This window comes from Pan troglodytes, chromosome 3 (assembly GCF_028858775.2).
Source record: "Pan troglodytes isolate AG18354 chromosome 3, NHGRI_mPanTro3-v2.0_pri, whole genome shotgun sequence".
NCBI classification, from domain to species: Eukaryota; Metazoa; Chordata; class Mammalia; order Primates; family Hominidae; genus Pan; species Pan troglodytes.
The window spans coordinates 184809937-184833373 of NC_072401.2; the positions used below are offsets into that span (position 1 = coordinate 184809937).

General features: G+C 39.7%; 1 protein-coding gene and 1 pseudogene across 1 annotated transcript in view; one reads left to right on the forward strand and one right to left on the reverse strand.

Annotated features, from left to right (window-relative positions):
- Window positions 1–23437, forward strand: part of WWC2 (WW and C2 domain containing 2) — a 215104-nt gene that overhangs the window by 54092 nt on the left and 137575 nt on the right.
- LOC112209167 (small nucleolar RNA U3) lies at window positions 22993–23173 on the reverse strand (annotated as a pseudogene).

Below are 23437 nucleotides of genomic sequence, written 5' to 3' on the forward strand. Positions count from 1 at the left end.
CATACGATACTAATGTGTTATTTTAACTAATAATTGAAATGTCAGTTTTTAGTAAACATTATTGCCCTAGAAGTAGTCTTTTTTTTTTTTTTTTTTGGTAAGACATGGTTTTTCTGTCACCCAGGTTGGAGTGCAGTGGCGCAATCACGGCTCACTGCAGTCTTGATCTCCTGGGCTCAAGTGATCTTCCGACCTCAGGCTCCTGAGAAACTGGGACCACAGGTGTGTGCCATCACGCCCAGCTAATTTTGTATTTTTTGTAGAGATGGGGTTTCACCATGTTCCCCAGGCTTGTCTTAAACTCCTGAGCTCAAGCAGTCACCCACCTCATCCTCCCAAAGTGCTGGGATTACAGGCATGAACCACTGTGCCTGGCCCAAGCAGTCATGATTAGTGGACTTGCTCTTTTAACAGTGAATTGCTAGCTTTAAAAAGCAAAAAAAAAAAAATCCCCAAATCTAATTCATCATTTAGTTCCTTTTAAATTAGGCTGCATTTAAGGAACTGCAATTAAAATATTAAATTTCTGGGTTAATTTTTAGAAAGCATAACTTATTTGATCTTTGTAAGCACATTTGTGTTTTTGTAGTAGTTGAGTTCATTATGGACTCTGGAGACAGACAGACTGCCTGCATTTGAATCCTGGCTCTGCCTTTCACTGGCTGTGTGATTTCAGGCAAGTTACTTAATCTTTCTGGGCCTCAGTTTCCTTATCTGTACAGTAGGGGTTATAGAAGGACCTTAAGTCAAAGGCTTATTATGAGGATCCAGCGATACCTGCTCAACATGTGTTAGTGTGATGACCTTAAGTTGTGAAAACTGTATTTGGGTTATGTGCCATTCCTGAAGGCCATGATCCCCAGGGAATATCTCATGATGACCCTGAAGCCCTTGTCCTGAATGAGGAGGAAAAGGTCAGGCACAACCTTGTGATTTCCCCGGTGTTGGACTTCTGCGTTCACCAGCAGGATCTCCATTTCTATAACCAAATGGCTACATCTTGCATAGAGACTCTACCACTGTGCCTGAAGGTATGGCAACATTTCGCAAATTTGGATTTATCTCATTATAATTTTTAATAATTTAACCAGATTAAGATGAAGCTCACTCTTCTGTCTATGGTGGCATTATTTGCTAACCTTCACCCTCTTGCAGCCATCCCCCACATTCCCCTATCTGCAGCTGTGGAGCCTAGGAGGATAGTAGATATGCCGTATAGCCAATGACAGTATGCTGCAAGCACAATGCCCACCTGTGGGTTGGGCTCAGAACCGCTCTACTGCCTAACCCGGACTCTGGCCCCTCTCTCAGACCGCAGATAACAATCCTTCAGTGCTGGTTTTGCTTTCATGCTTCTTTAAGCACTAAATTCCTTTGACACCGCCTTGCTCTCGCAGCTGCTCTGTCCCGTTGTATTATAGAATAAGCACATGCTAGCGTACCTGCAAAGCAGGAGCAATAAAAACAATGAGAGGAAGGAGGGACATTGTGGGCACAAGTTAGATAATTGACATTCAAACATGAAGGAAAAAATTAGAAAAGTTAGAACTTGGGCTGTCATACTGCTTATTTATTTGCAGCAAGTTCTAATGACTTCATCTTCTGAGGAGAGAGAGAGAGAGAGAGAGAGAGTTGGCGTGGTGAGGGCAGGCTTCCTGCAGTCAGCTGGCTCCACATTTGGCTTTGAGGATCGGCAGGCAAAGTGCTAGGGGTCAGCAGAGGCATAGTGGCCAGTTTTGGCAGAAGGGAGATGAGAGAAGTAGTTTGGAAAAGAAGCTGAAGACTAAATGATAGGAGGCCTTGGATATTGAGAGTAAGAAACTTGGACCTGATTCTTTAAGTTATAAATATCTTTTGAAGGGTTTTGCTAAAGGAGTGTGACGTGGAAGGGGTATTTTAGAATGAAGAATCTGGAAGAGTGTTGCTGGAGAGGTTGAAAGGCAGAGTGACTGGAGGGAGGAGACGAATTTGGACAATACTATAATGGTATAGGGGTGAAAAAGGTGTCTGTGTAGAGTGCTGGTATTGGAATGAGATTATGTTAAGAGTCACTCCATTATTCTCCCTGTTAGCAGTTGGTTGGACTACATGTACTTTAAAGTCATAAGATGTACTTTAAGAAAATGTCGTATACAGTAATGCTGACTTTTCACTCAGTCCTTTTCTGTACGTGAGTGCCTTATGCTAACAGAGAATCTACTCAGAGTCATTGAACCAAGACACCCCATAAGAAGAAATAGTAGTACCTTTTTCCAGTTCTGTCTGTCAAGGTTGGTGGTTTAAATCAGGATTTTTCAGTCTGTTTTACAGAGCCTGATTACTTCACAAGTTTATAATATTTTTCAAGTTTTCTGAATTGAGATTTTAAGATGATGTGATGATGTCACTTGTGATTTGCCAATTCCGTTGTGTTGTTTTTTTCTTTCTTTCCTTTTTTTTTTTCTTTTTTGAGACGGAATCTTGCTCTGCCGCCCAGATTGGAGTGCAGTGGCGTGATCTCGGCGCATTGCAACCTCCACATCCCAGGTTCGAGCTATTCTCCTGCCTCAGCCTCTTGAGTAGCTCGGATTACAGGTGCCGCTACCACACCTGGCTAATTTTTGTATTTTTAGTAGAGATGGGGTTTTGCCATGTTGGCCAGGTTGCTCTCGAACTCTTGACCTCTGGTGATCCGCCTACCTCAGCCTCCTAAAGTGTTGGGATTACAGGCGTGAGCCACCATGCCTGGCCCTTTGTTCTTTTTTTTTTTTTTTTTGAGACGGAGTCCCACTCTGTTGCTCAGGCTGTAGTGCAGTAGCACAATCTCGACTGCAGCCTCCACTTCCTGGGTTCAAGTGATTCTCCTGCCTCAGCCTCCCAAGTAGCTGGGATTACAGGCATATGCCACCATGCCTGGCTAGTTTTTGTATTTTTAGTAGAAACGGGGTTTCACCATGTTGGCCAGACTGTTCTCGAACTCCTGACCTTGGGGGATCCACCTGCCTTGGCCTCCCAAAGTGCTGGGATTACAGGTGTGAGCCACCACGCCCGGCACCTTTGTTCTTCATTTATTCTCCCATCTACTCTGCAGTGACCTCACTGTTCTCAGTAAATGAATTAAGGACTTGACCAGAAAGTACACATTGGAAAGCTAAGTACAATTTATCTTTTGCTCTTTTTTCTTATTTGGAAATAATTTCATACTTACAGTATAGATGCAAAAAGAGTACAAAGAATTCTCATTTACCCTTTACCCAGATTCCTCAAATGTTAATATTTTACCATGTTGACATTGTCATTCTCTCTCTCGCCCTCTTTCCTTCCTGCCCTTTATACACACACATACATCTCTTCCCTCGTACTCATTAATTTTTGTTCTGAACTGTGTTAGAGTAAATTGCAGATATGATACCCTTTACCCCAAAACAATAGCATTCACTTACCTGATCACACTATAATGATCTATATATCTATTCAAATTGGGCAAGATTGTCCCCTACTGTCCTTTATAGGGCCTTCTTTCCCCTGGTCCACATCCAATTCAGGCTCACCTGTTTTATGTAGTTGTGATGTCTTTTTGTTCTCCTTTAATCTGGATGATTTTCTCAGTTTTCTTTATTTTTCATAAATTTGACATTTTTGAAGAACACAGATCACTTATTTGGTTCCTCAATTCGTGTTTGTCTGATATTTAAACATTAGATTCAAGTTATGCATTTTTGGCTGAAGTACGCTGTGTCCTTCTCAACATACCATGTCAGGGGGCACATGATGATGTCTCTTGGTTCGATTCCCCGTGATACTAACTTTGGTCTCCTGTTGAGGGATGTCTGCCAGGTTTCTGGCAGTGTCCTCTAGTGGTTGCTTTACTGGGTGCTTTACAGAAATGGGAAGGGGAAAGGACTTGTGTGTCACTCAATTTTTTTTTATATATTTATTTTGAGACGGAGTCTCGCACTATTGCCCAGGCTGGAGTGCAGTGGTGCAATCTCAGCTCACTGCAACCTCCACCTCCTGGGTTCAAGCGATTCTCTTGCCTCAGCCTCCCAAGTAGCTGGCATTACAGGTGCATGCCACCACGCCCAGCTAATTTTTTGTATTTTTTAGTAAAGAAGGGGTTTCACCGTGTTAGCCAGGATGGTCTGGATCTCCTGACCTTGTGATCCGCCTCCCTCTGCCTCCCAAAGTGCTGGAATTACAGACGTGAGCCACCGCGCCCAACTGTGTCACTTAATTTTTTTTTTTCACTGTCTTCTGAATTTCTCCTTTTCTTCTTTTCTCTTTACCATGCAGTTTTCAAAGAAGGTCTCCTTTTCTAACTACTTTGTTTTCCCCCAAACAGTTGCCTTTCCAAGGGACTGCCTCCTAGAGTCCCAAGGTGTATTTTTAAGTTCCTTTTCTGTAGTATGCGATGATGCACCTTCCCCCCTTTCCTCCATCTCACCTTAGTATTTTCACATTTAGATGGACTTTGTCTTTTAGGGAGTGATTTTAGATCAATCTTAGGGCCACATCTAACACCCCCTTATTTCTTCCCTTCCATTTTTCCCTGTATACTCTTGTTCCTGTTAGGGCTTATAGCAGAAACTTGAGATATACAGTCAGTTCTGTTACAATGCAGCGTATGCATTCTTGAAAATCATTGTGCTATGCAAAATTGCACAATAAAAACCACAGCGCTTGTGGAAAAAATGAGGTTTGGGTTATATATTAGTTTGTAGGGCTGCCATAACAAAGTAGCACTGACTGGGTGGCTTAGACAACAGAAATGTATCTTCTCACAGTTCCAGAGGCTGAGTCTGAGACCAGGGTGTAGGCAGGGTTGGTTTCTTCTGAGACCTCTCTCCTGGGCTTGCAGATGCCGTCTTCTCCTTGTGTCTTCACATGGTCTTTCCTGTCTGTGGGTCTGTGTCCTGATCTCCTTTTCTTACAAGAGTGCCAGTCAGTCTAGATTAGGCCTACCTACATCATCTCATTTGACCTTAATTATGTCTTTAAGGGCCCTGTTTCCAAACACAGTCAAACCTCAGGTTATGGTGTCGAGGGTTAGGACTTGAGCATGAATTTTGGGGGACACAAGTCAGCTCATAACAAGTCACAGTGCTCAAAACGTCAATGACACATTACAAAAATACAGAAACTAGTAAAAACTGTAGCACCATTTTACCCCTGTTAAATCATTAGAAATACATAAACATTCCAGTAAACATGGCACTTTACCTTGGAAAAGATGGGAAGTTTGCTTGTGGGAGTGGGCATAGGAAGGAGACTGTAGCGTGTAATTTATTTTGAAATGATGCAGGCAGGTTTATCTTATGTCAGATGGAAAGTTAGCACCAGATGAATGGCTGTGGCTTACAATGGCTGTGGTGAGCCAGGGTGGCTGGCAGATGCTCCAGGTGTGCTGTGTGCTTGTGCCTGTGTGTGTTTTGTATATTATTCCTGCCAGCTTGGTTCTGCTGGGTGCAGTTTTCTGCATTCACCTAGTATCTCAGCAGATGAAAATACCCATAAAATGCAAAATTCTCATTATGTTAAAGTTGTTCTCTAATATATCAATCACATTTGAACACCAAATTTTGTGTTTTTAAAACAGATATTACAGCAGAACTGATAGTAGTTCACTAGAATTTGATGTTCACTTTTTTACTTACAGGTAATTTGAAATTACCCTAGTTTTCTGACTAGGCATGGATTTATGTAGTCCCACTTGTTCTTGCTTTTTAAAATTGTCTTTTTATATTTCTGGAGAAGGCGTTGGGAGGTTTGACTTTGCACAGCTGCCATTACTGCTGCTACTCAGATTCTTCTCTCAACATTTCTTATCTATTTATTTATTTATTTGAGACAGGGTCTCACTCTGTCATCCAGGCCGGAGTACAGTGGCGAGATCTTGGCTCACTGCAGACTCGACTTCCCGAACTCAGGTGACACTCCCACCTCAGCCTCTAAGTAGCTGGGACTACAAGCATGCACCACAACACCTGTCTAATTTTTTGTATTTTCAGTAGAGACCAGTTTTTGTCATGTTGCCTAGGCTTGTCTTGAACTCCTAGGCTCAGGTGATCCATCTGCCTCAGCTTCCCAAAGTGCTGGGATTACAGGCATGAGCCACTGTACCTGCCTGAACTTACCTTTTTAAAAAAAAAAAAAAAATTGATCACAATGCATTAATTTTGTGGAGTAATGTATTTCAAAGCAAAAATTTGTAACTCCTTTTCCTCCTTCCATATGCCTTATTTGTATAATGAATTTGTCCATATTTGATCACAGTGTAGGGATCTGCTTTTCCCTAAAGTTTCATCATTTCAATAAGAATTGAAAATCTTTAGCTCAAATTGACCTAAACTAATTTTTGAGCAGGTATTGGAATGAAATAAGACATTTCTCACTTTGCCTGATTCTGATGTGCACATATGTCAGTTATGATGGTTTACTTAAATGACACCAGTCCCCCAGCAACTTGATTGAAATTTCACCTTCCACAGTTTATTAACTGCGTAAAGTACAGATTTTGCTTTTGGCCCTTCAGTCCACAAATCCTGTATAAGTAACAAATGTGCATCATGATCAGTGACAAATCTCATTTCTTTTTCAACTCTATCAGTAATTGTCACTGTTAATCTGTTATTCAGTTCATACACAGACAGCAAAGTATGTAGTTGTATTGCCTCTTTGTGTCACCCACTGATAAACTCACATAACACTTTGTAAGAATGAATAGTTGAAAGACGAATTAGCCAACAAAGATAAAAGTGCAGCAAAGAAATGAAAAGTGATAAATGCTCGAAGTGAAATTGGAAGTGATTAGAAGATCTGAAAATATTGATAGCAAAGCAAATGTGGGATGAGAGGTAGACCTGCATGAAGCAGTGGTATGAACCATATTGAATCAGTCCTGTGAATATAAAAAACAAAATAAAATCAAGTCACTATGTTTTAGTTTAAATTTTACTAGGAACAGAAAGCTGCTTATGGCTAAAGTGGAGTATTACTTTCACTTTGGATTGAAGACCGTTTAAAAAAAATCCCAATCAGTTTGGTTAGCATTAAGTTCAAAGTATTGAAGTTAGTTGCCACATTGAAAGAAAATGGTAATTACACTGAGATTGAAGAAGAAATTCTACCAGTAAAGACTAGCTTCATCATTCAGAAGTTGGCGTGAGTTGATTAATCTGTTAGGTGAAGCTGTAGCACAGAGAAGGATGCTGCTGGGAAATTTGCATCCAGATTCCAAGGATTATTTAAGGTGGGTGATGATAATGATCATCAAATATTTAATATTGATGAGATAAGTTGTAAGGCAACTCCATCAGGAACTTGTGCCACAGAAGATGTAAGATCGAGAAGTAGCTTTAAGGAGTTAAAGATAGAGCAACTTATTAGGAGACAACACAAAAGGTAACTGTAAAATAAAATCTATGCTTCTCTGTCTGAGAATCCTAGAGCATTAAAAAAAAAAATCATGAAACAGGCATCTCAGCCAGTCATTTGGCATGCAAATAAACAATCATGGGTTACAGTACCATTGCTCCAAGACTTGTTTCAGTTGTGTTTTTGTCCAGAGGTTGGCAAAATAATTTTAACTTTTAGAGCACAACTACTACTGTTGGATAATGTTGCAAGTCACCCCAGTTCTCTTGAGTACTTAAAAGAAAATGTGAAAATCTGCTTTTTACTACAAACAGAAACTTCATTAATCCAGCCAGTGAACCAAGGAGTTATTTGAGCTTTTAAGGCCTGTTATCTTAGATGGAGTTTCAGACAGGTTATTAATGCCAGAAGTAGAGATTATGCATTTCTGTAGCTGAATTTTGGAAGAAATATGACATAAAGCATGCATTAGAAAACAAGCATCATAGCGGGAGGTAACAGTGAGTAATGTGTGTGCAGTATGGCAGAACGTTTACCACACTGTGCAAATAACCTTGCAGAATTCGAATTGAACATAGAGTTATAGAAGAAACACAGTCACACGCTGCATAAGGACATTTTGGTCAGGATGGACTGCATATATAACAGTGGTCCCATAATATTAAAATACCATATTTTTACATACCTTTTCTATGTTTAGCTACACAAATACTTACCATTGTGTTACAGTTGCCTACGGTATTCTGTACAGTATCATGCTGTACATGTTTGCAGCCTAGAAGCGAAAGGCCTTTCCATATGGCCTAGGTGTGTAGTAGGCTACACCTCCAGGTTTGTGTGAGTGCACTCTATGAGGTCCGCACAATGAAATCACCTAACCACACATTTCTCAGAATATATCTCTGTTATTAAGCAACATGTAACTGTAGTTGACTTTGTGAATGTTCCACCATTTGAGAGACTTCAGATATGTACTCATAGGAATGTAGTGAGGGCAGATTTTTCAGCATAAATGAGGAAGGATGGAGATGTCTCAGGGGAAGTGATGCTACCAAATGTCTTTACTTTAAAAGAGATAATACATGACATTGAAAGTACAAAGGAAAAATTGTTGATAGTGAATCCAAACTTAGGAAGGAGTATTGCGACTTGTTAAGATACAGAAAAGATACTTGCTCTGTATTGTAAGTTATACAACAAAGAAGGCAAACCCTGTTCAAACTACCCCTGATGAGTTTTTTTTACAAAGAAACAAACCCTAATTCTCAGTGTTTCTAATGTTTCAAATTGCAGTGTACTAAATATTATTTTTACTATATTTTTCATTTGCCTATACACTTATAGAGAATTTTAAACGTTTTGATAAAAATTCTCAAAGGTCATGGAATAATTATACTCTGTTCTCATAATTATTAAAATTACTTTGCATATTTCAGCTTGCAAGGTAATTTTTATGGTGCAGCACTACCATGCAAAGCAAGGACTGCCTTTCCAAAAAATAAACGTTCTTTGCCTCTTCCTGCCATCACTTTCCTTCAGCAAACATCACCATCGTTTTATTGTCTTTATTGAACTCTTCCTAGACTCTTAGTAGTATTCCCTTTACTCTTTGGCACCTTGTCCTCCAGCTGCTCCTTGACTGACATTTCTTCATCTTCCCTCTTTTCTGATCTGCTGTCTTGACAGCTGGTTTTTTTGCAGGAATTTTAGGTTGTCTGACTCATGAGAAACTACCATTATAGTATCATTCAACCATTCTTCTTACCCCATTCCTTCTTCCCACAGAGGCCCCTTCTCCCCTTCCAGCATCATCATTTCCCCCTTGTCTAGTTAATCTAGGTTAGTGGTTATTTGGTTATTCTAGAGCATGTCCTTAGGGTCTCATCCACAATCCCAAGGCCTTATCAAGGGCTTTGCCTTTTCTAATGTATTCATCTTTCTTTTGCGTTCCAAGAAGCGCCTTTATTTCCTGGTGTTCCATTTTTGTTTTTCTCTCTAGTGCCTTGGTGAGATGAGATGACTTCAAAGGAAGGAGCCCTTTTACATGAGTGCCTAGCAGTAAAAAGCTTTGAGATAAAACAGCGATTTCCATTAGGGACAAAAAGAGGGTAGAGCAAAGCTGTAAGACTTTCTTCAGTGAACCCATAAAGGGGAAAAACTGGAACTATTAAAAAGTGGTGACAGTAAAAGGAAAGCAGGCAGACCTGTTCACGTGGCCACAGAGAGATTAGAAAATAAGTGTCTTGGGAGATGTTTAGTACTTAAAGTGTGCCAAGGTGATGTTGACTGCCAGTAGCTCCTCACTCTTTCTAGTCCACACCCCACACTGCCAGCTCACCCCTGCCCTGGGCTGCCGGAATAGCCATCCATCAGTGGAGTGCAGCTGGAAGCTGAGAAATCTGTTCTTTCATCACCAGAAGAGAAGCCCAGAGCCCATAGCCGCAGGGGATAGTAAGAACAGAACAACAAATCAGTCCAGTAAAAAAACTGGTCACATGATAGGGAGGATGCAGAGAACTTTATTTAGGTAAGCTGTGAGGTTGAGACTTCTGTGATCTGGTTTGGGGGCATGACAAAATGAATAACCTGAGTGCGAAACAGCTGACTACCAATGAGTGTTTGGGGCATAACCTCAGTGTAAATTAGGATACGTCTCTATTTCCTTTATTTTTCATTTTGGTTGTTTGACTTGACCTACGTTACAGGTCATTGCTAAATTACTTTGGAAGTACCCTTTGTCTTGATTGTGTTACTGTATGTGGATGGTGCTCAAAATTATTAAATTTAATTCAGAAGTTTCAATTTTGTGAAGAGATGGTGGGTATTTTCTAGGTCATAATACAAAAGTGATTTGTGATCTAGCTATTGGGTGCCTCAAATTGTATAACATAATTATAGTTAGAATTGAATCATCAAATAAGGTGGCAAGATTAATGGGAGTGGCTAGCTTTAATGTTCCAGGTTATATTAATTTTAGATAAAATGAAATTAGTATTCCTATGGACAATTGAGTCAAGTTCTTGAATTACTGTATTCAGTTGGGATTGACTCAATTTAACAAAATGGTACTATTAGAGTTTTTGAGGATAATGAGAAAATGGAACTGAAATTAAAATTGTCTCTTGCACTTTGGACAAAATAATTTCTGTGAGCAGCAATTAAGAAGGTCCATATAAGAGATTCACCTTCTGCTCTAATTTCATTTAGTAAGATTGCATGATCTTAAGCTCCGTGATATTTTACTTGGAAAATGTTATGACTTAACGTAGGTCAGTGTCCCCTGCATTATGTGATTTGGTGTGCGTATATATATATATAATATATATATTTATATATATTTTTAATATATATATTTTAAGTAGTGGCACAGAAAGAAGAGATTAGGAGTTGATCTTCAAAAGGCAGAGAAAATTAGAACTAAGGAATTCCTACCTTTTTTAAAAAAGCTAAAAATAATTTTGGGAAGCTCTTTAGACAGTTCACACTGTTGGAGAAAAACCCTGTGATATGAATGGCTTTGAAACCAGCAGCAGAGAAGTAGGTCCTTTCCTGTGGGTATGGGTCCTGGAATGGATTGGGTTTAGGCCCACTTGGCTCACCTGTTAGGAGGATGCTCCTTGGAGCCAGGCCTTGTGGGTATTCTTGGGCAGCGCTTGACTTCTGAGGACATGGGCACATGTTTTCAAGAGACCAGGCAAATTATAGTTGGCTGGGTACCAATTCCATGTGGCAGCCTCCAGTTAAGTGACATCCACATTCTGGTTACCATAAGGATTTTTAATGACCAATGGTATACTGTAGAAAAGGCACATTTTAGGCATTTAGTATACTAGAGGTATTGATAACTAATAATAACTAATAGTAATAAGTACTGCTGCAGAGGTACTAATAACTAATAGTAAATGTTAGACTCATTTAAGAGCTGGATTAACAATCATTACCTCTAGCATAACACAAACATTCCTGGGTCTGTGCATTTCACATTCCATTTGTTTCAGAGTCTTGTATTTACTGGGTAAATGCCCATGGGAATTCAAATCATGGTTGGGCAAAGTTGGTTTGAGGGTAGGACAGGGAGTACGGGATTAGAGAGGGTAGAAGAGGTACAAGGGCCTCTTCTGACTTGGAGTGTCAGGGACACATTCATGTCAGGGCTTTGGAAGGGCCTCTTGACTGGGGTTTGGTGTGTGGAGAGTGGAAAGCTGAGTTGGGAAGCCTTCTTTCCTCCTAAATTCCACCCTGATAACTACAGAAAAGCATCTTTGGCCTCTATGACATTAAAATATTTGAGCATTAAGGGTCAGGTGCTAGGCTTGAGAAGCTATTTAAGCCAGGCTAAATACAACTTTAGTGGAGATGTGCTGAGGAATAGGTACACTGTTTCTTTTAGTAACTAATGTTTAATTTTTAGAGAACACAGCAGGCCTTTTGAAGGCAGTTTAAGGAATGGGTGTGGAAGGGGGTGTGGGGGAAGGAAATCTCAGCAGAATGCTTTTAGATATTTCCTGTTATATAAATGCTACATACTTCTCATGCCTTCAGACTCATAGCAAATAGGACTGAAGCCCGTTGAGGCTTACATTTAATTACTGTTACAAAGAATGTAGAAACTATATAGGTAATCAAAGAACCTTAAAAACTGGCACCAAATGCAACTTTTTCTTTTTCATCCAAATCTTACATTGTGGAATTTGAATGTGGTGTGATGAAATACACTTGGACAAAAAATAAGTGTTTGATTTTTAAAAAATGCTTTTGTTTAATTCATAAGACTTTCTGTCATAGTAAAAGAGTCTGTCTTCAGGTAGACATTCCAGATGACAAAGTGTCTCATTTATGGAGTCCCCAGAGTAGTAACTCGATACATTTATGTAGCAGTGTTTTAATGCGTGCTTGTGATGAAGAGTGCCACACTGATATCATACTGTTAGTACCTACATGTAATGTAATAAATTGAGATCTTGTGTTAGTAATGAGAACATACACATTAAAGCTTTCTACTTCTAATTTTGTCCTACATTCTTTTTTTCTCTCATTTATGTTACTCCCTCCCCCAGATATAGCCAGGTTTATCTGTACTAGTGGCTAAAAGACACAGATACTGAAAGCTTTTTTTTTTCTTCCTTGATTTCAGGGAAATTGATAGAATTGGGTAAGGCATTTGGGTATTTGTCTGCTGTAGCCTGTGGCATTCAGGGATGAGAATAGCCATCAAACTTGTAAATATTTTCTTTATATAAATGTCATGTCTGTCAAGTTCATTGCAGTGCTCCTGTGTCGGCAGAATGTCTCGATTTCAGAACTGGCTATCCCTTGGCTGCTCATTCTGGACAGTGCTCTTCACTTTTGTGAGCCATAGTGTTTTGTAAAGTGGAGCCTCATTAAATCTATCTCACAGGATATTTTTTTGCCTATAAAGGAGTTGGAATACATGAGTGAAGCAGGCCTGAGTTCGTGTATATTTGAAACATGCTTCAGCAGGGCCATGAGAAGTCTTGTTTCAGTTGGTGAACAATCTCAAGTCATTTACTCACTCGTTTTTGAAATTAATTCAGCCAATATTTGTTGAATATGTATAATATGTGTTATTCTGTGTACTCTGAGGTATACAAAGATCAGTGATTACAGCCCTGGACCCTCAGGTGTCTAGAATATATAACTAGAAGGTAGTCAATATCATAAGAAAGGTAAGATCAAATACTTTGGGATCCAGGGTAGTCAAAATCTTATTGGATTAAAAGGTAATCTCTCAGCTCTGTGTCCTGAGAGCTGAAGCTCTCCTAAGTTGAAACAATGCTCTTCTTGAACTATCTCCTCACAAATTGGAAGCACAGAGTTCTGTAGGTCTTGCACCAGAGCTTAGACATGTAGTTAATACCAAGGCACCAAGTAGCTGGGCAATATGGTTTCTGTCCCAGCCTGTATGACGTCATATATGGATTTGTCATTTGCACCATGGAAATTTCACATCAGGACAAACCACCATGGTTTGTGAACATGGGACATCTCTGAGGAACACAGAACTTTCATATGGCCACGGAGTGTGGTTCTTCTCTGTGTGAACTCTGGTGTTGATTTTTAAAAGGCATGCACTGATTCGAGAAAACCTAATTTTATATACTGGAGTTAGACATACCTAGGAAATAATTCATCCCATTAGACATTTATTGAGAACCTACTGTATGCTAGACATTGTGGGGATAATGATGACTCAGGTTAGTGAGGGAGAATAAAGCCTTTTATACACATAGCTCGAATACATGCAGAAATGATAAGTGAGAAGAGATACAAGTGAAAAGTGTGGCAGAGATTTAAGGGAGAGAGAGGTTATTTCTGATAGATGTGCATTTGAGTTGGGCTTTGTGTAGAGCTGTCGTATCTCCCAGTCTGCTTGGGTCAGCCCCGGTTTACTCCGGATGTCCTGATGTCCCCTCCAATTAACATCTTTCTGGTCAAAATTGTTCCAGTTTGTGTGATAAATTATATGGATGGTCCCCCTAGCTTTGAGAATCAGGAAAGACTTGGCTTAGTGGAGATAGAGAACAGTCTAGGTAAAGATAAATGGCATAAACAAAAAACATGGGTGATGGAACACTTTGGTGCACTTAGAAAAAACATGTTTAGTTTGACTGTAGCTTTGGGAACAGGAAAGCGAATCACTGGAAATGAAGGTTGGGAGGTGAGTTGAGGTCAAATTTTGAGTATCCTGAATGCCAGACTAGATACCTTGATTTTACGTAGTTGGCCATGGAAGTTTGTGATTTTTTTTTTTTTTTTTTTTGAGATGATGTCTTGCTTTGTCACCAGGCTGGAGTGCAGTGATGCGATCTTGGCTCAGTGCAACCTCTGCCTCCTGGGTTCAAGCGATTCTCCTGCCTTAGCCTCCCGAGTAGCTGGGACTACAGGTGTGCGCCACCATGCCAAGCCAATTTTTTTGTATTTTTAGTAGAGACAGGGTTTCTCCATGTTGGCCAGGATGGTCTCCATCTCCTGACCTCGTGATCTGTCCACCTTGGTCCCAAAGTGCTGGGATTACAAGCATGAGCCACCACGCCCGGCTGACTTTTTTTTCTTTTCTTTTCTTTCTTTTTTTTTTTTTTTTTAAGATTTAGAAAGATCCTTGTAACTACTGCGAGATACAAAAAAGGGCTCTTTTGGGTAACAGGGATTTAAAACAAAATTCTTAGGACCCATTGCCAATTAAGGATCATTTAGATATTTTTCTAAATTAGTGGGAAAATAAGATATAAATTAGTACAGTGTACAGTGAAATGTCACAAAACCTAAAAAAATCATTAAGTTTTAGAGCATGAATTGACTTTGGATCTTTGAGTCAAACATTATCATTTTATAGAAGAAGAAAATTGGCAATCAGACAGATTGTTAAATGTCAAAACTCTCCCAGCAAGCTCTTCATAGAGATGGGGTTAGAACCTAGATGCTGTGGTTTCTTGTGCAGCGGGTATTTACCTTTCCTATAGAGCTTTATTTGGAGACTCCATTATTGACTGTTGTTGGGGCCACATCAATGTCTGTGTCTTGACTGAGCTGTGATGGAACTAATCATTCCATCCCTGGGTGTCATTGCCATTGTATGCACTGGCTGTAGTGGAAATTGTTAAGGATAAAAATGAAAAAACGAGGACAACAGATACCATTCTCATTCAGTGAAATAGGGTTTCAAATTACGGCGTGTGAATACAGGAGTTTTAAAAAACTCTTTAAATATGAAATGTCATTTTATGGCATATAGTATTATAATTTTTTTTTTTGAGACAGAGTTTCACGATCTTGTTGCCCAGGCTGGAGTGCAATGGCACGATCTCGGCTCGCCACAACCTCCGCCTCCCGGGTTCAAGTGGTTCTTCTGGCTCAGCCTCCCGAGTAGCTGGTATTACAGGCGTGCACCACCACGCCCGGCTAATTTTCTGTTTTTAGTAGAGATGGGGTTTCTCCATGTTGGTCAGGCTGGTCTTGAACTCCCGACCGCAGATGATCTGCCCGCCCTGGCCTCCCAAAGTGCCAGGCTTGCAGGCGTGAACCACCACGCCCAGCCTCTAAAATTTATATGTGCATATTTAAAAAACATTCAGAAGTTGTAAAATCAACAGAATTGATCAGTTAGGTATAAACTTACAAATCATTGGCACATGAAACTTTTAATTTTGCTTAATCATTATTGATGCTCCTTGAAATTTTACGTGTTGCTATAAAGCTGTTAAGAGTTGAGGAAGGACTGACTGACAAGTACGCTTAGTGTGTTTTTTACACATTTATCGAAGACTGGAAAACCTGCTAGATGAATTCTAAAAGAGCTGTAACAGGGACTCAAAGCTTTTAAAATAATTTTTTTTTTTTTTCGTAGAGGTGGAGTCTCACCATGTTGCCATACTATTCTTGAACTCCTGGCCTCAAGTGATTCTCCTGCCACAGCCTCCTAAAGTGCTGGGATTACGTGTGTGAGCCACTGCACCTGGCCATGTTTTTCTTAATCATTATGTTTTTTGGGTGGCCATCAGAGAGACCCTGTAAAAAATATGATTTTGGAATGACCATGGGATACCTAAATAATAGGGTGAATATCTTTATGCATATAAGCCTAATTTGTTTATATAATATAGTATTTATGTTAAAGGAAGCAAGTAATTTTGGAGATTTAAGACTGTGCATAAAGAAGCATTAAAGTGCTACAAGTTCCCCTCAAACCAGTGAATCACTAAATTTCTAATAATTGTATTATCAAGTAAATATTCATGTAAAATTATGTTTTCATTGCAGGAACACTTTTGAAAACCCGATTTCTAGCTTACTTTAATATAAGCAATTAGGTAGACTTTTACCTAAGTAGAGAAGCTGCTGTAAATCAATACTTTCTCATGGATACTAATTTGAGCTTCAAAAGAACAGTATAATTCAAAGGATGCTTTTATTTGGAAAGTAGGTTTTCAAGTTACTTGAAGGATAGTTGGTTTGTTGGAAAAAGTGAACAGAAAGCTATAGCAGAAATAATGCTGAGAGGATTAGTATTCCAGATGCTTATTAACTTAAAAAGACACGAGCATTAGTTTAACAGTTATTGTGCCCTTGGCCAGAGAATGATTTCCACTGTAGAAAATAGTGGGTCATGCTTGATCCATTATCTGTCTTAAAACAGATTCAGGAGGCAGACACCTAGAGTCACAATGCGGGACCAGCTAACCAGTTCAGCCTCACTGAGGCTCGAAGTGTATAAACTAAAACATTCCATAGCCTTGCACAAACATGCTCTTCAGACACCTGACAACAGTTTCAGGGGCTTCCTTGGACAAACTTTCCAGCTCTCAAGTTCTGGAGTCAGTCATTAGGATGCCTGTGGGGTACGTGGACGGTGGGTGGGGTAAAGAGAAAAGCACTTTTGAGGAGAGCAGGCTTGGGAACATGTATTGCAAAGGGTTGGCACAGGGAGAGGTAAAAGTCCTGAAGGTGAAACCTGGGGAGCCTGGGATGCTGAGATGCACTTTTGTGACATGATTTTGCATTTCTGTTGATTTTCATACTATTTATCGAAAGCACGGTAGAAATAACAGGGAAGAGAAATAAATAGTCATCATGTTGTGATTTATTTATTTATATTTTTTTAAAGTGACAGGGTCTCGCTCTGCCAGCCAGACTGGAGTGCGGTAGCATGGTCATAGCTTACTATAACCTTGAACTCCTCAAGTGATCCTTTTGCCTCAGCCTCCTGAGTAGCTGGGACTACACCAGCTAATTAGTTTTTTTTTTTTTTTAATAGAGAGTCTCGCTATATTTCCTAGACTGGTCTTGAACTCTGAGCTTCAAGTGATCCTCCCGCCTCAGTCTCCTATTATGACATTTAGAAAAAGTAATTTCTTCAAATCAATGTGGTTTTCCACTTTGTAAAATGAAGAGAGAATGTAACTGATGAGAGCTTACAGTGACATCCATTATTTCAGATGCAACCATAAGGAAGCTTTTCTAATCAAAGGCCTTCATTTCTTCTTTGTACTGTTTACAGGGTTCTTAACACAAACTGCCTTAGATTATAAACATTTCTGCATGTGCCTTATCTTTCCAATTAGACTCAGTCTTTCCAATTAGCCTCATTGAGAGCAGGGTCAAGGGTTAAAAATAAAAGTGAAAACATTTATGTTATGCTTTAACTCTTTATAGAATACTTTTCATATATATTATTTGGTGTGTTTTAACAATATATTGACTGGGATTTCCAAATGAAAACTGGAAGAACAAGGTATAATATTTATGTTTTCAAATTTGATTTAAGATTCACTAGAGTTTAGTTATACTAAAAGCGTATATTGGTAATATCTTCATATTTTTATATTATGTATTTTGGAGTACTGAAAAATATACTTTACATAATCTCTGAGCAAATGTAACTAAAGTTTTATGAGATTTCTTTAGAGGTAAATTTGAAATCAGTAAATAAACATGGTAGGGAAACTTTTCTGACTTTTAAAATTAAAATTGGAAACTTAGTGGGAGATTTTAAAACTTTACGTTAATCAAAGTTATATCTGTAAATGATTAACAAACACTCAACTAGGTTCCCAAAGCAAAGACAGGCATCCTGTGACCCACTACTCTCCCCCACACTTGATTCACTGTCTCTAGAGTCGACCACATTTACATATTTAAAAGTTTCTTTTGGTATTTGCCGCTGTGTTTTTAAATAACTTTATCTATCTATCTTGACTTCTTAGCTTTGGATTTTGAGAACTGACTTCCCACCCTGGTTGAGGATTCAGCTTTCTTACTGTGCCTTCCTCATGCACATGTGCCTCCCTCCCCTCATCCTCTTGGTGTTTTCTATCACCTTGTAAAGAAATCAGTAGTCTGTGTTTACATTTTTATGACTATGTAAATATTATTCATGGATGACCTATCTGGTGTACTATGATTGCATTTCCTTTTGTTTTCTCTGTAGTTAATAATCATCTCTTTTTTCCATTGGCTTACTTCTCTATATTCCTATTACCAATTTGTGGCCAGAATTATAAATCTCCTTTCAGTACATTCCAACACACTGTGTATTCTGTTGGTTTGGAACCTCCTGCACCTTCTGTTCTTAATCTCAAGTTTGTCCTGGTTAATCATTGTAACTGCTGCACATTGTCATCCTATGGCCTCCATTTACTGTCATCTTGTAGGTTTCATTTGTCATTTTCCTGTGTTGGGTGCTCATTTGCTGGATATCATGTCTTCCAGTTTTCTTGGTTTATTCTGTTTTGGTGGAGTAGTGTTGGAAAGGGAGCATAGATTTGTTGAGGCTTTGCATCTCCACAAATGCCATTATTCTGCTCTCATATGTGATTAATGTTTTAGCTAGGGACATAATTCCAGGTTGGAAGTAATTTGGAGTAAAAATTCGATGGTACTGCTTTACTGACTTGTATATTCCAATGTTGTGTTTGAGAAGTCTGATGCTTTTATGTTTCTTGTTTTTTTTTTTTTTCTTTGTTATTGTTATTTGTTTGTGTCCTCTTGGTGACCTGATTCCTCTCTGAAGTTTTTGGGTTTTGTTTTTGCCCTCATGTTCTAAAATTTCACAATGTTGGGTGTTGATGTAGGCCTTTTGTAACCATTGTGCTAGGTGGGTCATATATAATCAAGAAACCAGTGTCATTCAGATTCAGTTTAGGGAAATTTTCTTGCACTAGTATTTTGATAATATTTTTCTCTTTGTATTTACTTTGTTCTCTCTCTCTGGAACTCATGCAAGTCAGATATTAGACCTCCTAGATTGGTTGTTCACTTTCCTTATCTTTTCCCTTCTGTCTTACTCTTTGGGAAATTTTTTAAACTTGATCTTTTAATTTGTCAATAGATGGTTTCTGCCATCATATTGTTCATTTCCAGGAATTTTTAAATTCTTTTCTCCAAATATTTATGTATGTATTTATTTACCTCCCCTCCCCTTCTCTCCCCTCTCCTCTCCTCCCCTCCTCACCCCACAGGGTGCTCTGTCACCCAGGCTGGAGTGCAGTGGTATAATCACAGCTCACTGCAGCCTTGACCTCCTAGGCTCAAGTGATCCTCCCACCTCATCCTCCTGAGTAGCTGGGACCACAAGCATGTGCCACCATGCCTGGCTAATTTTTTAATTTCTTTGTTTTTGTAGAGGTGGGGTCTTGTTATGTTGCCCAGGCTGGTCTCAAACTCTCAGGCTTAAGCGATCTTCCTGCCTTGGCCTCCCAAAGTGTTGGGATTGCACGTGTGAGCCACCGTGCCGGGCCACATATTTTTCTTTTGATGGTAACCTGTTCTGTCTCTCTGATATCTCTCTGTTCAATATCTCTGAAGAAATGAATTCTTCAGTTTTATTTTTTCAGTGTTGTTTTGGTTTCTGCTTTCATTTTAGGGGACTAGTATTCTTAGCTTTTGCGTTTGAGATAAGTAATACCAACCATTCTGGCTCTTCACTCCTTCCAGACACAGGAGACAGGATTAACTTCCCTGCCTCCATGTGACTTGTTTTGACCAGTGGATTGCAAACAGAAGTGATGTGCACGTCTCCCCTACCTGGATGATCGATGCTTGTGTTGAGATTGGAGATGCCACAGGCACCCAAGATGCAGTGTGGAATGCTCCACACTGAGGGGGCCAGCTGCCTGGGGATTCATCCAGAGCCACTTTGGACTTGGCTTGAATGGGAAGTAAATGTTTGTTGTTTTTAACCACTGAGACTTTGGTATTGTTTTTTATCGCAGTGTTATCTAGCCTGTCCTACTGAGACAGCTCTCAGTCATATTTAAGAATGAGGCACAAAAAGCTGTTTGGAAGCTCTCTACTAGTGGGTGGGGTAGTCGTATGGCAGTGATCTGGCTTAGCATTTCTGTTAAGGCACTCCCAGATGTTAATGTCAGTAGATCTTTTCTCTTGGTCTGGTCAGTTTTCCCAGGAAAAACCCTCCAATTCTTCGGCCTGACAAATGTAAGCCCAGCTCCTGGGTTCTGCAAACTGAGTAATGGAAATGGGGCTTGGGATGCTTGCTGTTCAGTGTGTGCACACTCTATAATGTTCCCTGTTTTTAATAAGGTACTCCTTTCAGCAGTCCCAGCCACCTGGAAGTCCACGGCCCATCTGATTAAGTCTTTCTAGAGAATAAACCTTCTGTTTCTGCCCAGGTTGGGCAAAGGCAGGCAGGGGGTCTGACTGCTTCTTAACAGACTTCTGGCGAGTCCTCCATGGTCACACCCTCCGTCTGAAGTCTTTGGTGCTGGAATTCCTGAGCCGTTTCAGGCTTTTGCAGTATGAATGGATCTGCTTCTGGGCTTTCTCTATGACTAACCTAGGCTTTCTGTTTCTCACGTCTCCTGAATCACTTACCACGCTGCAGTTTGCTTCCCACCGTCCCAAATTTTGTTGTTCTCAGCCGCTGACCTTCCCATTGTCCTTTTGTGTTTATGCCTTTTAAAAAATCCCCTTTCTGCTATTTTCTAGAGGGAATGTAGGGAAGCACATATATTAAATCTGTGTAGTGTTTACCGGAAATTCTTTAATAATGAATTTTATCCTCCCAACTTTTTATTTTGAAAATTTTCAAACATAAGAAAAAATGAAAACAGTAGAATGGACACCATTGTATATATCCCGCTCTTAGATCTGACAATTAACTTTTTGCCAATTTTATCATCTCCTTTTCCTCCTCTCCTCCTTCTCCTTTCTCTCTCTCTCTCTCTTTTGCGCTCTCTCTCTCTGTAATATTCTACAAGTATATATGGTATATGTAAGATAAATATATCTATGTCTATATTTTCTCTTTTGCTGTAACATTTGAAGGTAAGGTACAGATATTATGACCCGTCACTCCTAAATAGTTCAGCATACATTTCCCAGTATATATGGTATATGTAAGGTAAATATATTTATGTCTATATTTTCTCTCTTGCTGTAACATTTGAAGGTAAGGTACAGACAGCTATTATGACCCTTCTCTCCTAAATAGTTCAGCATACATTTCCCAGGAACAAAAATATTCTCTTACAGGACTATAATTATCATACCTATGGAAAATTAAAAAAATAGTTCCATAACGTCATTTAACATCTAGCATGTCTAACATCATCTGACATCTAGCATAAATTATATAGTTTCAAAATTTCTTATTTATTTTTGTTTTTTTTTTTTTTGTTTTTGAGGCAGTGTCTCTGTTGCCCAGGCTGGAGTGCAGTGGTGTGATCTTGGCTCACTGTAGCCTTGATCTCCTGGGCTCAGGTGATCCTCCCACCTCAGTCTCCCAAGTAGCTGGGACCACAGGCACACGCCACCACACCCGGTTAATTTTTTGTATTTTTTGTAGAGATGGGGTTTTATCATGTTGTCCAGGCTGGCCCCAAACCCCTGAGCTCAAATGATCTGCCCACATCAGCCTCCCAAAGTGCTTGGATTACAGGCGTGAGCCACTGTGCCTGGCCTCAAAAATTCTTTTATAACTATTTTTGCCTTAAAAATTGCGATCCCATCGTGGTAAACATGCTGCAACTGGTGGTTATTTCTCTTCTGGACTAGAACAGTTTCTCAAAGCATCGTTTTTTGTACTTGATTTTTTGCTTTTAATTAATCTTGAACAGAGCTAGCACCTATAGAAAAAGATAAATAAAGATGAGGCCCTGATAAGGAGATGTTCGTGAAAGCACTGGGAAACAGAGCACATTTTATTTTTTAATGGTTTGTTTTTCTAACCCAGGTGCTACTAGTCTAAAACTTAGCCACGCAGTGCTTTGCACATTCAATTAAAACAAAGAAGCAGTATTTGTCTTCACTGTGATGAGGAACTATATTTAGAGTTTTCCCAGCCCACCCCACTTCACCTTGCATACTTTGCCAGCATTCAGCCTCATGACTTATGTTTGCTTCAAACTGAATTTGAGTCTAAGCTCAAAGGGCATGCATTTTTGTTTATGACTAAGGGCTGATCTCTGAAGTTAGTGTAGTTATCAAACATTCCTCACATTCCATATGTCTAATTTTTAGTGCTTGGAGGATCTGGTGCTGTGCCAGAGGAACATAGAGGCTAGAGAGCACACGGAAATATCACCAAGGAAAGTCTCCATGTAAGCTATAAAAATTCAATCGTATGTTTAAATAGCAAAGCAAATAGTAGGTATGGGATTGATTTGTGGCATGTTAGTACCATTCTTTAGGCTGCTTAGGAACGTTTCTTAGTTTTCTCTTGGTTCTTGAAATTCCAGCCCCAGAGCTTAAAAAAATCTGTGATTCTTTCAGTTTGTCTTTTAGTTGTACTCAGGGCCAGAATAAGGAGATTTTTTATTTTTTATTTTTATTTATTTATTTTTTTGAGACGCAGTATCACTCTGTCACTCAGGCTGGAGTGCAGTGGCACAATCTCAGCTCACTGCAACCGCCACCTCCCAGGTTCAAGCGATTCTCCTGCCTCAGCCTCCCGAGTAGCTAGGATTACAGGCACCTGCCACCACGCCCAGCTAATTTTTGTATTTTTAGTAGAGATGGGGTTTTACCATATTGGCCAGGCTGGTCTCGAACTCCTGACCTCAGGTGATCCACGCACCTTGGCTCACCAAAGTGCTGAGATTACAGCCATGAGCCACCATGCCCAGCCCTTTTATTTTTATTTTTGTTTTTTTTTAATTTTTTTGAACCACTCAGACTGCATCCTCTCCTTACTCTCACAGGGGAAGAGAAGAATGATCATCAGTGGCAAATGGCAGCTGCAGCCAAGCAACACTGGCCTCACACTCCAGGCAGAACTCTGTGCCCTCCTCATGAAGGAGTTTTTCAATACTGCAAAACAAATACTTGCAGAAGCTAAGCGTGACTTAGTGTACGGTTGAAGGGGTCACCAGTGCAGATGTAGTGGTCACCAGAAGATAGGTTCATTGAACACATGTTGAATGAGCAGCAGTCGCTGTTCTAGCCACTAAGGACCACAGTGGTGGACAAAGTAAGTCATGGGGAGGTAGGAAGGAGGACTAGAGCAATAAAGGAGATAAATTCAGACATGATAATAGCATTAAATAAATCAACTGTATGCCATGATAGATAGTGACTACTTTATATAGACTCATGCATTAGTCAGCTCTGC